At 41.8% G+C, this 16,288-nt stretch overlaps 1 protein-coding gene across 13 annotated transcripts in view; it reads left to right on the forward strand.

The window, feature by feature from the left end:
* Positions 1-16,288, forward strand: part of LOC118152276 (uncharacterized) — a 125,758-nt gene that overhangs the window by 67,594 nt on the left and 41,876 nt on the right. The window lies entirely within an intron of this gene.

Genomic DNA, 16,288 nt, shown 5'->3' on the forward strand with positions numbered 1-16,288 from the left:
TGCACTACAGACATGGGCATCCTGTGTGGCTCAGCATGGCACTGATCTTAACAGCAAAGCAGACCTCACTGCATGCTCATCACCTGTGCCACTGATGGAGGAGCGCATCCCACTCCAACATGAGGCTTTCAGTGGTACCAGATGGCACAGGGAACTCTTGAAAAGACTCAAACTCAAGCCATGTTAGTGGGTTGTTTGCTTGGCTTGGTTTTACATATCTACATTGCTGTCATGGATCAGGTGACAAAAGATGGGAACTGAGCTTACCTTTAATGCTGATGTTTCTCACTTGGATGGCACCTCCAGTAAGCTCCTTTAGACTTACTCATTTGCCCCATCCTCAGCGTTTTAAGCATCCATTATATGCTTCCCAGTTATAAGTGTGTCAGCCTCATCTGGCCACATCTACTAGCTTTGCCCTTCCATCAAGTTGGACAGTAATCTTTTGCTATAATTTGAATGTATCCCCCCAAAAAACTGTCATTTGAAACTTAGGAGTATAGTTGGAAACTTTATTCCTAATGCAACAGTGTTGGGAGGTGGGTCCTAATGAGAAGTGATTAGCCATGAAGGCAGTGGCCTCCTGAGTGCATCAATGCTGTTATCACAGGAGTGAGTTCCTTCTAAAAGGATGAGTTTGGCTTTCTTTTCATTCTCTTATTCTGTTGCCTTCTGCCATGAATGATGCAGCAGGAAGACCCTCAGCAGATGCCCACTTCTTGGTCTTGGATTTCCCAGCCTCCAGAAACATGAGCCATTAAATTTTTGTTTATTATAAATTACCCAGTCTCAGGTATTCTATTATAGCAGCACAAAATGGACTAAGACACTTCTCCTTGCCTCTGCTGTTCTGTAGAGCTCATCTAAGCACAGCTGAGTGCAGCTCACCAGAACTGTGCCTCAGGCACTCTCCGCTAGTTTTATGTGTCCTATGTAGAGTGTATCCCTTAAACACCATGTAGTATATTGCATGCATTTTTACTCATCTTGTGCCCATGGTCTTATGTTGCTTAATGCACCTATTTTACTCCATGACACTAATAATATTCCATATGTAAAATAAGGTGTTTACATCTGCATGGCTGAAATTTTATACATTAGAAAAGCTATTAAAAGCTTGAATTTTATACCCTTTGGTAACACGTTTTAAATTTTTTTCGCCTGACAGTTTCACATTGTAAAAGAGATCACGTTTCATTTCACACTTGCATCCCTCCTATAAAAGGAAAAAAAAAACATGAAAGAAAATTCACAGAGCAGAATCTCTAGGAACATGCAGTTTTCCGCAATCCTGACTGTCGTAGGTGAATCTTCTGAAATTCTTTCCAGTCTCTATCTGCATTTTCTTTATTGACAAAACCTTCCAAACTTTTCTTAGAAATCATTACTTTTGCACTAGTGTCTTATTTTTCAAACAGTGACTTTCCTGAGTTGTGGTGTCATAATTTCTGTATTGCAGGGTACCTCAAATTCAAGTTTTTTTCTGATGGAGATTGTGTATGTTCCTGTAGACCAGTGGTCCTCAACATTTTTGGCACCAGAGACTGATTTCCTGGAAGACAATTTTTCCACAGACAGGGGTGGCAGGGAGATGCATTAGATTCTCATAAGGAGTGCACAGACTAGATCCTTCACTGGCGCAGTTCGTAATGGGGCTGGCACTCCTGTGAGAATTGAATGCTGCCACTGATCTCACAGGAGGCGGAGCTCAGATGGCAATGCTTGCTCGCCCACTATCACCTCCTGCTGTATGGCCCAGTTCCTAACTGGCCATAGACTTTTCGATTTTCAACGGTGTTGTAGGGGCTTTCCTGATGTTTTTGTAGCATGAACTAGATAATAATAATAGATACCTGTTTTGGGGTAGCTACTATGCGCAAGGTTCTTTCCATATGTAGACCTTACCTCCCTAAATGCCTCTGTTTACTATGTGGAGAGTCAAATGTGAGCTCTGTCCCATATGGTGGGTGTATTAGTCAGGGTTCTCTAGAGGGACAGAGCAATTGGGATCTATATATATATATATGTATGGACAGAACTAATAGGAGATATATATATCTCCTATCTCCTATATATATATATCTCATAGAATATATATATATATATCTCATAGAATATATATATATATATCTCATAGAATATATATATAGGAGATATATGTAGAGATATATATCATAGGATATATATCTATATATAAGCTATATGTATATCTAGATTTTTCTATATCTAGGTATATCTATCTAGATATATATGTATATCATAGATACAGATATGGATATATATATATAGTATATGTATATCTATAGATATACCTAGGTATATATAGTATATATACCTAGGTATAGATATTATATATATCTATATATCTAGGTATATATATATATATTATGTATATATTATATATACCTAGATATCTATAGATATATATCTATAGATATATCTAGGTATATTTGTATCCTATGATATATATATCTCCTATATATATTCTATTATATATATATGAGATAGGAGATATGTATATATTCCATATATATATCTATATGGGATATATTCGATGAGTTGATCCCTCTAGAGAACTAACCTATGTATATATACACACACAAAGCGGAGTTTATTAAGTATTAACTCACACAATCACAAGGTCCCACATTAGGCCATCTGAAGGCTACGGAGCAAGGACAACCAAAACTGAAGAACTTGGAATCCGATGTTCCAGGGCAGGAAACATCCAGCACAGGAGAAAGATGTAGGCTGGGAGGCTAGGCCAGTCTCACCTTTTCATGTTTTTCTGCCTGCTTTATGTTAGGTGAAAGCTCATTAGATGGTGCCAACCCAGATTAAGGCTGGGTCTGCCTTCCCCAGCCCACTGACTCAAATGCTCATCTCCTTTGGCAAAACCCTTACAGACACACCCAGGATTAATACTTTGCATCCTTCGATCCAATCAAGTTGACACTCAGTCTTAACCATCACCGCGGGGAAGTCACCCTCTCTCCCCCTACAGTCTGCCTCAGGTCCTCTGGACTGGCTTGTGTTCTGTAGCTGCAAATGTCCAACCGGCTCAATTCCTGTCGAGCTGCTGCTTCTGGTTATCTCCACTCTCTAGCAGCTTTCTCACTACCCCACTTCCCCAATGGAGACTTGAGGATAGTATAAGGAGGTTAGAAACTCAAAAAAGAAAGTTTTCAACATCATACATCATCTAAAGTCCATAGGCTACATTCCTATGTATAGTTTCCTTCATTGGCCCTGGTCTAACCTCTTGTCATGTCCCACTCCTTCTTAATGTCCCTCTCCAGGGAACGCTTGAATACTGCAGCCATTATACCTCCACCTTGTCTTTTGTGAAGTCCTGTTTAAGTCTCCCATCCAATATTCTATTGGTTATCTATCTTTTTCTTAGTAAGCAAGAGAGGGGTGAGGCTACAGTGCTCCCTTATCTCCAATCTAAAGCAACTATCTAGTAAAGTGTCTTAAATTTTCCTTCCAGACAGTTTTATATCAAAAAGGTATGAGATGTCTCATTTGACAACTGCATTTTTTAAAACTAGTTATCTTGCAACTAAGAAAGAAAGAACTATGTAGAAAATGTAGCAGATATTCAAACTAACTGTATTTGACTTTGGTTAGCAATGATACAGACTTGGCAGGCATAAAACTGGCGGTGCCATTCTGACACCCTCATTCTCTCAGCAGGTCTGGGTTGCTCCTGATGCTCACTTCTGGTGAGTTGAGATATTGTAGCACTTTACACGTAATTGAACCTTGTTGTATAAGTTGATTCTTATTTAATTCTTTTTCTTCATAGTACTAGCTTTTGGCTTCAGAATACTGTTAAAACGGGATAGTATATAGAAACATATATAAGCTGTATCAGAAAATAGCTTAACTAATTTAATTTGTTTTCTTAAAATTAGCTAGTTTTTCTATCATAATGCCATTCGAAATGGGATGGTCTATAGAAACATACACAAGCTCTATTAGAAAATAGCTTGGCTTAAAGACGTTTTACTATATAGAAGTGATTTTCACCCTGATTTACTGTTTTCTCCTGAAATCAAATATCAATATAATTAGTCTGCAATTGTGGGAATCAACCTTCTTCATTTTAAATATGAGCATGGTGATGTATTCCTGTAGTCCCAGCTACTCAGGAAGATGAGGTGGGAGGGTTGACTGAGCCCAGGAGGCTCATAGCTGCCATGCCATTCTTAATTTTTTAAATAAAGTTTTGTTTTGAAGTATAGTGTATATATAGAAAAGCATCCAGGGTATGAGAGCTCAGTTTGATGAATTTTTGTCAAGTGAATACATCCATGTGTCTACAACTTGTATAAAAAAGCAGAACGTTAGCAACCAGACCCCTCCTCATATTCCTTTTTATTTTATTTGTAGTTATTATTATTTGTAGAGATGAGGTCTCACTATGTGCCCCGGCTGGTCTTGAACTCCTGGGCTAAAGCAGTTCTCCCATCTTGGCCTCCCAAAGTATTGTGAATAAGGTGTGAGCCACCATGCCCCACCTCGTACTCCCTTTTAGTTACTATGCTCCAAAGGTAACCACGATCCTGATTTCTAATTCGCAGGAACTTTGCTTGTCTTTGCAATTGATTAGTAAGTAATTTTGTGGGTACATCTGCTTTTGTTTTTGAGATCATCAACATAGTTGAATTTAGCATGTTTTCTCTGTTGTATTCTACTGTGTGAATATATAGCGCTTTTATAATTTATTCTAATGTTGATGTACATGTCTTTTATTGCACATGTGTACACATTCCCAGAGGTGGGGTTGCTAGTTCCTAGAGCTATACATGGTCAGCTTTAGTACATACTATCTAAGAGTTTTCAAATGAAACTGTATTATATAGGCTGCCACTAACATTACATGATAGTTCCAGTTACTCAGTGTTCTTGTCCACATTTGGTATTCTCAGTCTTTTGGAATTTTACTCATTGTGGTGAGTGTGGAGTGGTATCTCACTGAAGTTTTAATTTTCATTTTCCTGATGACTGATGAGGTTGAACACCTTTTCATGTTTCTTGGCAATTTGGATACCTTTTGTGAGGTGTCTATTTAAGCCTTTGGTCCAACTTTCTATTACTTATTTTTTTTTCTCTTTTTATTGCTACTTTAAATAGGCAGGATTTAAGTCCTTTGGCAGTTATATGTATTGAAAAACATCTTCTCCCACTTATATTTTTAAATTTACTTCATGTTGGCTTTTCGTATACAGAAGTGTCTAATTTTAATGCAGTTAAGTATTAATATTTTTCATTGTGGTTAGTGGTTTTAGCACCTGTTCAAGAAATCTGGTCTACTTCAACATCACATACATATTCTCTTGTGATGTCTTCTAGAACTTTAAATTTTACCTCTCACATTTGGATCTACAATCCAGGAATTGATTTTCACTTACGCGGTGAGACAGGTCAAAATTAATGTTTTCTTCCATTTGATGCAATATAGAGCATTATTTGCTTGCTATAGAAGATAGATAGTAATGATAATGAAAATAGAGGATATATAGAATGATGCTCAGGAAATACAACAAAAACAAATCTAAAATAAAACCCAATGAGTAGCAAAGATTGGGTAGTAGCCTATATGTCTGGAGGCAATTTTGGGGTATGTATTAACACTCCCTCCAAAACTAATTTCCCATATGGCTGGGAAAGGAACCTATCACTTCCTTTCAAAAAAATAACATGACTGTTTACTCATCACATTTGGTCCCCCTATAAGCATGACACTACACAAGTACCCAGATTTCGTAACCATAGACAGTCCCATTTCTTCTCTACAATATGCTCTTTTACATTATATATTTTACATCAATCTAAGATTAATACTCTATTTCCAAGCTTTATGCAGAAGCAAATAATTTGTCATTCTTTGTGCTCTATTGTGGGAAATGAAGAAAAAAAAACCCCAAATCTTGTTTTGTACAAAAATAGCACTAAAAATTTAAAATTCTGTTTAGCTTATTAGTTCAAGAAGTGTGTCCACTTTTCTTTTTTATTGAATTTGGAATTGCTATTTTGTAATACATTTAAATTCCCCAGTGTTTTATTAGAACAGGCTATTAAATTATGTGTTTGGAAGAGATGCATTCATCTTTTTGCATATGAATCTTATGTAAAACCATGGTCCTGCATTTTATTTGCTTACCGCAGTGTGACTCGGGGAGGCGCAGCACATCTAGGATCATTTAGAAACGAGTTGTAGGCTGGTGGATCAAATCAGAGAACAAAACAGTTGATAACTTGTTGCTTTTTATTAAGGATAATAAATATAAATGTTAGTTTCAAAAGCATTGCAGACCTAGATCTTCATGGCTCCAGTATATCAAGGGGCTGCAGGAAACTTTCACAGAATTTGAAATGAGAAATATTGACTGTTATGGAGGGTGTCCCTCAGAAAAGGAGGTAAGAGGTGGGCGTGTGGTGCTTCATCATAGAGTGGGAGGGGCTGGGGAAGCCCCAGTGTGGAGTTGTGGCATTTTAGCCCTGCTTTAAGTTAAGCTGAGCTAAACATGATATGAAAATAATGATCGTCAGCTTTTCTCTTCAAGGTGATTCTTCAGCAATCTCAGGAAACTGAGCAGAATCTGGGCATAAATTATAACAGAAAGGCCAATAGACTTTCAAAGGAGCAGAGGAAGTAAGAAAGAAGGAGATACTCATTTCTCAACAGAATTGAAGAGATCTGTCTGGTGAATGGCATATACTGAATTTAATTCTGTTTGTCTGCTGGAGCAGACTTCAACATGGAATGTAAAATTTGGTGTGACGTCGATCTTGGACTTGGTTCATATATATATAAACAACAAGCTCCGCCCTTCACCACAGACACCTTCCGAACTAAACAGAAATCCAAAATTGATTCCATTCAGCAAGTCTTCTCTAAAATCTGTGGCCTCTAGTTTTATCTGGCTGAAGAAATATTCAACTGTTTGATTCTTTTAAGGTCCTATTGTGAAGTTCCTTTTATCTTCTTAAAATTCTCATCTTGATCACATCTCTCTTAGCATCTGTGGCTCTTTCCGCAGTTGACTTTCCAATTTATTAAAAAACACAACCAACCAACCACCACTAGCAACAGCTCCCCCAAAAAATCCCCCAAAATGCTGATGCCTGTATATTTCCCAGATGTGCCTTGGGTTTTCTTTTTGCTTAATTTAAATTTGTCTTATGTCTTAACATGATGTACAACTCTATGTGTGTGGCTACTTTTATACAGAATTGTCATTTGGCAGGTTTTTTTTTTTTTTTCACAGTGTTAAGTTTTGCAAATGCTCTTTCAACTGCTTCTCTGCTTTGTAGTTTCTTGACTTGAAGTCATGAATTCTTCTAGCATTTCACATGTAACAATGTTAGTTGTCTCGGAAATACTATGCCTGGAGTAAGCATCCCTCAAAAATATATACAAATTTATATTTTAAGGTCCATGCCTAATAAAACTGCAGCTGTCTCTGTGCCGGGGGAAGCAAGGAACTACAGCTCTTGCACAAGAGCAAAGTACTAGAAATGTCATTACCCGGGAATACATGGGCTACAGGTACAGAATATACCAAAATCATTTCTGTTACCTGCATTCAAAATGTGATTATGCTGACAAAGCCTTTAGGTGATGTGTATATGGAAAAGAACCTCTCTTCTTAGGAACCAGAGAGAAAAATCAGGAACCCTGGGGTTGCATGCACATCTAAATTCATAAAGGTATTTTGTAAGGACATTAACTCTGCTTGTGAGTTTCACTGGCAAACCACTGCAACAAATGCAAAAAGGGATGTATCAATATTTAGTCACAATCATGACTCTAACAAGGAAGCATTCATGTAATTGAACAATAACAGCAGTGTGTTTCCTCGAGAAGATTCCAGTCAGACAGGAACAGGGCTTCTGTGATTTTCTCCCTGCTTTTCTCCAAAGGGATGTTAAGGTTGTTTTGTTTCTTTCTTTAAGTTCTTTGATATTGAGGCCAAAATTATGCTTCCAAATCGCTTGGCTCTCCTATCTGTTAACGATATAAGATCTGGCTGTATCTGAAACACATGCCATTTCCAAAGCAGATTTCATGTTGTCTCTTTAGGACCAACTAGGTAGCAGGAAGCTAGGCCCCTCATGATGTCTTGGAACATTCAAAGTCCTGTTTCTCCGCAGGTGGAAGAGAACTCGTGAAAGAACAATGAAAGGCTGCTGACCTTTGTTTTTCCTTTGCAAACTGACTTCTCAAGCTCTGGGGATGCCTCGGTGATCCCTGATGTGAGGTTAGTGGAGGCAGGCCATTGCTTACCTCTACACAGCCTGCTGGTCATTAGTGAGCAGGAGTTTGATGTTCCTCTCATTTTGGATGTTAAGAAGTTTATGAAAATGCTAAATCCTGAGGACTAAAAGAGGAATGAGGACTAAATATGCAAAATAGTCCAGAAGGCAGTACCTGGAACAGAGCAATAACATAATGTTGGTCATCATTCATTAGTGTCACAGGGATCCTAGGCGATGGCTGGGAAGTGGCTTTTGTAGGTGGAGATGGTGGTAGCACTTCACCCTCTAAGGCAGGTACCTATGATTGGCTGGATGAACTAACTGCCACCCCTGCAGGGTGGGGTTGAGGTTGGCTTGGCATAAAGAGAGGTGTCATCTTGCCCAAGGAGCCCTATCCCTTGCGAAAGTCTGGAACAACATGCAAAACACTAGGAGGAACTGCTTTGGAGGACTGTCTTGAATGCAAGCAGGCAGCCTCTTTTTGGATCTCACTGATTCTTCTAGGATGTTATAAAGCACTTTCTTACCCCAAATCCTACAGTGCCACCCTGTCACCAAATACAAAGAAGAAACTCTGCTTCCCATAGTGCAGAGAAGCCACAGGGATGGCATGGTCTCCATGACTGCCTCTTTGGCCCAGGGAAAGGTCCTAATCAGACAGCACCCAGATCTTAAGAGAACAACTTCCATTCAAAACAGTGGGGGCACTGCCGTGTGCTGGAAGGTCCAACTCTCTCCAGTCACAAGAGTGTTAAGCATCTGGTTACGGTTTTGCTAAATTTCCCCTAAGAGCTGCATTGTTTTCTTCTGGCTGTTAGACCTAGGAAGTTTTCTGGTTGTGGACATAGGGCTTTTGCAAGTTTCAGAGATTCCAGGGGATGAAAAACCATCATTCCCAAGCAGTTGCAGGAAAACCTTTTATCCTCACTGCTTGATATGGAAAACAAGGGTCACTCTTCTTTTCCTCTAAGGAGGGAAATGGGGACACCCTGATGACCGTCTCCTGCCTCGGGCACTTTCATGAAGATGGTGGAGGGCTTGGGGCCTTTCCTGTCTGGTAATTTAGTCAGTAGGGGAAGCATCGGCCTGGGAAAGGAGAACTCTGTTAAGGTCACTGGTGATCCCATATAAAAGGTTTGACCAAACCACAGGAGCTGGAACCAAAGCAAAATACGCCAGGCAGTACAAATAAAGCCATGCACTGCAGAAGGATGTTTTGGTCAATGACTGCAGAAATGATGTGGTCCCATAAAACTGTATCATATTTTTACTGTACCTTTCCTGTGTTTAGATAAACAAATATTACCATTGCATCACAACTGCTCACAGTATTTCAGCACCGGAACAGGGTCCTTCGGGAGGGGGCTCCTGCTTGTGCACCAGGTCTAGGTCTTATCATTCTTCCCCTTGAAGTTTACCCTACAACCTTACTGAACCTTCTGCAGTTACCAAAAATGATAGTGCACTTGGCCTTTGTTGGAGCTGTGCTCTCCGTCTTGAGTTGTCCTCCTTCCCTCAGGTCCAGTGTCCCATTCTTCTGGTCCCTTGGGAACAAGCTCAGGCATCATTGGTGAGTTCAGGTAGATGCCCCTCTTGTGTGTCCCCGGAGCATGCTGCACTTATGGCAATCACAGCACTTCTCATGCTGTGTTATAATTTCCTTCCTATTCCACTAGCATATGAGGAACCAAGGGCCACGTCTCATTCATGGCTGGATTTCCAAGGCCTATTCTAGTATATGCTACTTAGCGGAGTTGCGTAAATACTTATGGGATGCATAAATTGAATAAGAGGTGAGCTGGGCTCAGCTTGTGGATGATCCTGAAAGACAGATCGGCAGACTCTTACCTTTTTGGGGGTGTGCAGCAGGAAACTGCTTGCTGTGTTTTTGAGGAGGGAGGGAATTCTATCGGGACTGTCCTTTGGTGTGATAGCTCTAGAATAAGTGGTTAGGTTGGATGGGCTGGAAGAGAGAGCCAGTAAGTAAGCCATTGCAGGGTGCAGACGACATAGAGCAAATTGAAGTTAAGTAGGAGTAATGGGGGAACATTCAAAATAGGGTCGGTAAGAAGAGATCACAAATAATGCAAGGGAGAGGGAAGAATCAAGGGTGATGAGGAAGTTTCCAGCCCCTACTGGAGTGAGTGACTGAGCATGCTTCTTTCCCACTATAGGGAGGTAGGTATGGGGGTGGCCACAGCTGCCCCGCTGCATGAATAGGAACCCCTCGATTTACTCATCATTTATTAGTGGATGGGTCATGATGGCTCCATCATTATAACTGCAATTGATTCTGGTTGAACAATGCCCGTACTATAAATGTTTTAAAATATTCTGGATATTGCCCCTGGTCCAAGGGACGAAGGCATCGTGGAGGAGTTTTCCCTTAAACATAGTTGGAATAGGAGTCAAAGAAAAAAAAAAAAGAAGAAAAATCAGAAATTATGTCTTAGAAGGGTGCTGATGTGGCTGCTTTGGAAGGGTTGCTGTAATGAAGTAGCATGGCCTGTATGGCTTAGACAACAGGTTTATTTTCTCACAGTTTTGGAGGCTGGAGTCTGAGGTCAAGCTGTCACAGGTTTGCTTCCTCCTCAGGCTTCTCTCCATGGCTTGCAGATGGCTGTTACCTCTCTGTGTCCTCAGGGTCTTTCCTGTGTGGGCATCTGTGTCCTCATCTCTTCTCATAAGGTCACAAGTTTTGTTGGATTAGGGTCCACCCTAATGACTTCATTTACCTTTAATCACCTCTTTAAAGATGCTGCCTCCAAATACGGTCACAGTGTGAGATACTGGGAGGTTAGGATTTCAATATATGCATTTTGGTGGCAGGAGGCGCACAATTCAGCCCAAAACATGAGGCACAAGCAAAAATATAAATTCAAACAATGTCGGCAAAAACAGATTCAAAAGCAGCATGCAGTGCCAAAGCATGAGGGAAGGGAAGAAGTTTTGGATTGTAGGCATGGACGAGGTGGTCCTGGGGACAGAAGAGGCTGGAGCATCATGCGGAGGGGTTTGGCAGACCCTAAGTGGTTTCTCTTATTGTAGAGAGGGTCAGAATGATTTGAACACAGAACAACTGAAGAGCCAGTCTCGACGGCTCTGGATGCTGTTAAGGAAAAGACACCTTCAGGATGTGCAGTTGGACCTTTTAAGGAAGCTTTTGGAGCTGAGAAAGGAGGTTGGCCCTGGAAGTCACCCACACTCAGTTTCTGCTGGATCCCATCCTCACACCCAGCAGCGTGGGGTCCTTCTTAGGGAACAGACCACTTCCAGATGCTACCTGGGCTGCCATCAGCTGCCATGAACACTCTGCTTAGTGGAGGCTTCATGACCTGTGAATTAGCATCGCCCAGAAATAACAAGCAGGGGCTTCCTGTGGGTCAGCCATAGTCCACTCAGAGATGTGGCCTAAAGGGTCTAAATCCAAAGGCATTAATTAATTTGTTCCCAGTGTCCACAGTATGGGGAGCTCAAGCCCTTCCATTTCCCTTCACTGTTACCGGCTGGGTAATGTTACGGGGTTTCCTTTTTAATGCAGCAATGCCTCGTTTGACAAGCATCCAGATACCACCCCCAACTTTGTTTCCTTGAGCAGAAGAGAGACAACAAGAGATGAAGGCATTGATGCATCAGCCCTGCAGAAAAATGGCAAAGGTTACAATATGTTATAGTTAGATCCATGGTTTGCCTAAGGAAGATAATTGGGAATTTAAGTCGCCTGGTTGGGAAATCAGCCATCCTTTTGTTTTTGTCTGGTTGTGTAGTATCATAAACATCAGGGCTTCAATACCTTCAGGCTCTTATAATTAATTTTTTAAAAATTGGAAGATTCAGTATATAAACTGCCTGATTTAATGAGATAAGTCAAAAGGGGAGAAAAGAAGGGAGTTTCTTGCAGTAATTGCTTGTTACATTTTTCCACATTGCCTTTCTAATTCATTCCTTTGAAAAGAGTTCATTTTTCAGATTATGTAAGCACCCATGGCAATAAGTGCTATTTATAATAAAGAGACATAGTGAGTCTCAGCTGCACCCAGGGAGGTTGCAGCAGGTCACCAACCTTTCTGTCTGCGGCATTGTTGCTGGGAGAGAGGGTCTCATTCCAAGGGTCGGTGGGAAACAGGAGTTCCCCACGCTATCCCTGAAATTGTGGAGGCATGAACTAGCGGGGGAAGTCTTTTTTTTTTTTTGAGATGGAGCCCCACCCTATCACCCAGGCTGGAGTGTAGTGGTGCAATCTCTGCTCACTGCAACCTCTACCTCCCAGGTTCAAGCAACTTTCTTGCCTCAACCTCTCAAGTAGCTGGGATTATAGGTGTGGGTCACCATGCCCAGCTAATTTTTTTTTTTTTTTGGTATCTTTAGTAGTGAGGGAGTTTCACCATGTTGTCCAGGCTGGTCTTGAACTCCTTTCGTCGTTTTCTGCCTGTCTTGGCCTCCTAAAGTTCTGGGATTATAGGCATGAGCCACTGCTCCTGGCCGAAAGGGAAGTATTAACTGGAATTTTTCAGCATTAGATTTTCCAGAGACTTCTGTCAGCTTGCTCTTTAGGGACATAAATCCTTTATGTGAAAAAAAAAATATTTCCTTTTGATTAAGGTAATGTCTGAATCAGGAACCCTGAGATAGGATGATGGATTAGTCTGCTCAGGCTGGCATAACAGTGTACCACAGACTGGGTGGCTTCAACATCGGGGATTTACTTCCTTGCAGTTCCAGAACCAGGAGTTCTATAATAGATGAAGGCGTCCACAGGGTTGGTGTCTTCTAAGTCTTCTCTCTTGGGCTTGCAGGTGGCTGTCATCTCCCTGTGTCCTCACGTGGTCTTCACTCTGTGTATGTGTGTCTTACTCTCTGCTTAAAAGGGCATCAGTCATACTGGGTTAGGGTAGAGCCACAGGACCTCATTTTACCTTCATTACCATTTTAAAGGCCCTATCTCCAAACACAGTCATATTCCGAGGTACTGGCAAGGCATATATATTTGGGGGGACACATTTCAGCTCATAATAACATGTGTATCTTATTTTTTAAAATGAAATTACAGAATTATTCCCTCTTATGTCCATTTCCTCTTTCTCCATTCCTGCATTCCCGGTATTAGCTGAGACCATAATTCAAATTGTTAGTGCTGTCTCTCTCACACACCTCACACACTTTGTCTTTCCTACCTCCAAGTTAGTTTCTTGTTACTGAAAGCAAAAATGCATTCTTTCCTTCATAGACCTTCTTACCCAGTCCTCAATAGGTGCTGTGATCAGAGGAGGCCATCACAGCTCTGTTAGCTCGCGCCTGAGTAAAGCAGAATCCCACACCTTCAATCAGTGACCTCTGTTGCTCCCTTCCTGACGTGGTTTCATAGAGGGGAGACCCGCGGTGAGGCTGGCTGTTGGCCTCCATCAGTGATAGTGGTGGCTGGGTCACAGGTTGCTGAACGAGTCAAGGGACTCATTCAATACTGGATGCTTCTGTTCCTCTTTCCTCTGGGGCTGGACTTATTAAGGAAAAATGTTTCCTGGCTGTTCAGGTTTCCTCCATGGTAGTTCAGGCCTATTCGTGCAGATATGTACAGTTATGACTTCAGTATGCTTGTTGGTGTGGAAATAGAGGTGAGATCAGTGCCCAGTGGTCTATCTGAAAAATGTGGACATGCATTTTTGAGTCGCCTGTGGTTAAAGCATAAACATACATGTCAGACTCCCTTGGGAGGACATTTGGAGTGAGAAAAAGGAGAACCTGGGAAGGACTCCTGGGAGACATCAAAAAGGTCTGCAGAATTGAGCAACTGGTTTCCTGTGATGGTGGCCAAGTCTCTGAACACATCAACATTTCCAGTTCAGCTGCACGCTCACAGATGTGAAGCAGTCAGGGAAGTGGGAGCCAGGAAGGTGAGATGAAAACCAGAGATGGGAGGAGCTGTGGACACCAAGGGTGGAGCCAGAGTTTCATCAGGAAGGGGCAGCAGTCTGCAGTGGCCAGCGCTGTGGATGCATCAAGCATATGATTCTTGAGTAGCTAGGACTAAGTGAGGATTTCCGGAGTGCGTCCTCTAATTTTCTCTGACCTCATTTTACAAGAATTTCCTAGGGATTCTCTGCAAGGGTTGGGGAAGTTCCCCTTGATGCTTTCATGTAGTAGTTGGCTCAGGGGGAATGGTGGAGGTAGAAAGCATTTAGCTCCCCTCAGGCATCACTTCAAATCCTCTAGGTGTTATCTCTTTCATTTTGGCTACTGAGTAACCTGTTGTGCCCCAGTTCCAGCACCTTCCAGCAGGTGTAACTGACAGTATTCACCCCAGGCTCACACACATAGCCTTTGTGTTGTGCTGCTGTCTTCCCCATTGGCATGGCATGGAGCACGGCCATTAGCCCCTGCTCAGTGCTCATGAGTACACCAGAGTTATTTCCCTGTGGGCAGCTTGTGACCAGAGGAGGTCAGAAGCTAATGGGGAAATGCTTCCTCCTTTCCTCCTCTGGGAAAAAGGTCTACAGAATTGAGCAACTGGTTGCCTGTAGTGGTGGCCAAGTCTCTGAAACATCATTAGAGAGTTAGGGCGACTCTCTCCACCTCTGCTTTGCTTTCTCTCACTCTTGCTCACCCTCCCCACTGAAGGGCTTGCAGCTCAACTTTGGAGGGAACTGTGGATAAGAGAGTCAGTCTGGGAAGAGTTGGATTACTTAAAAGTCAAAGAGGAATTCAGACCCCATTGCTGGTGATAAGAGGAGTGGTGATAATCCTTGGTAGGCAACAGCTGCACATTACTGTGGCTCTTGCCGGTGGTAGAGTGATGTGTGGCACAGGTGGGAGGTAATGCACTGACTTATGTTAGCAGCTGGCAAACATAGCCCATTGCCTATTTTTGTATGGCCTGTGAGTTTAAAATGGTTTTTACATTTTTAAAGGATTAGAACACACACACACACACACACACACACACACACACACACACACACACACAGATTATGCAACAGAGACTGTATATAGCCTGCAAAGCCTGAAATATTTGCTACCCTCCATTTACTGACAAAGTTTGCTGACCTCTGGTGTAGGTGATAGGGTACCACGTGAACAATGAGAACTTGAAGAATGGCCATGGCCGCTGACAGCTAATAGCTAGTTCCTGATAGTACCAGTGAACATGCGTAACACTCACAGAATATAAGCAATAATTAGACCAGGACACTCTGTCACCACCATGGAACAAGACAGACAAGACCGCTTTATGACTGACTGAAACAAGATAGAGACAGGGACACCCCGCAACTCCCCCTCCAAATAACTAAACGTGCCCCTCTTCTTTCGAGCATAAGAGACTCTCACTTCATTTTGATTGCACCTCTATCTGTGATTCGATCCTCCTGCCTCCTAATTAAAAATTACCAAGAATCACAAATCACTGAATTGTTCACACACCCTAACCTCATTCAATTGAGAACTGTCTTTGTTTCCTTCAACTCTCCCTCCAATCACCTGGCAGAAGGTCAAATTCTACAAAAATCCTCTCTTAATACCTAATTTCCAAGATATCCTACAGTCCTACAGAAATAAAGACCCTCCCAACTGAGAACAAGCAAGGCGATTTATTTAGAGCTTGCTGTAGCAAGGGAGTCAGCCTCCATCACTGGTGTTTGGCAGAGACTCAAAGGCAGGCAGGGGAGGTGGGAAAGTTTTACAGTGGGCAAAAGGGATGTTTTCAGGTGTGCCTTGGTTGGAGGCTGTTGGCCTGGAGAAGATGGAGGTGGCCAACGAGAAGCAGAGTAGGCTATGTGATTGGTTGGGGGCATATTTGACTTTCTTTGGTTTATCCTGAATTGGAAGTGGGCAAAAATTAAGAAATATGTCAGATAGTAATCATGTTCTGGCTATTTTGGGCTGATTGTTACAGAGGTTGTGGGCCAGAGTCTTATTGTCACTTCCGGTCTGACCACTGTCCGTGGGTGTGTTCAGCTCTCAGTTCTCTGGAGTGCCTTCTCTTTGCTGTAGTAAGCTCAATGAACTTGGAAGTAGATTCTCCCCC

The sequence above is a fragment of the Callithrix jacchus genome, chromosome 1 (genome assembly GCF_049354715.1).
Source record: "Callithrix jacchus isolate 240 chromosome 1, calJac240_pri, whole genome shotgun sequence".
In the NCBI taxonomy this organism is placed as follows: Eukaryota; Metazoa; Chordata; class Mammalia; order Primates; family Cebidae; genus Callithrix; species Callithrix jacchus.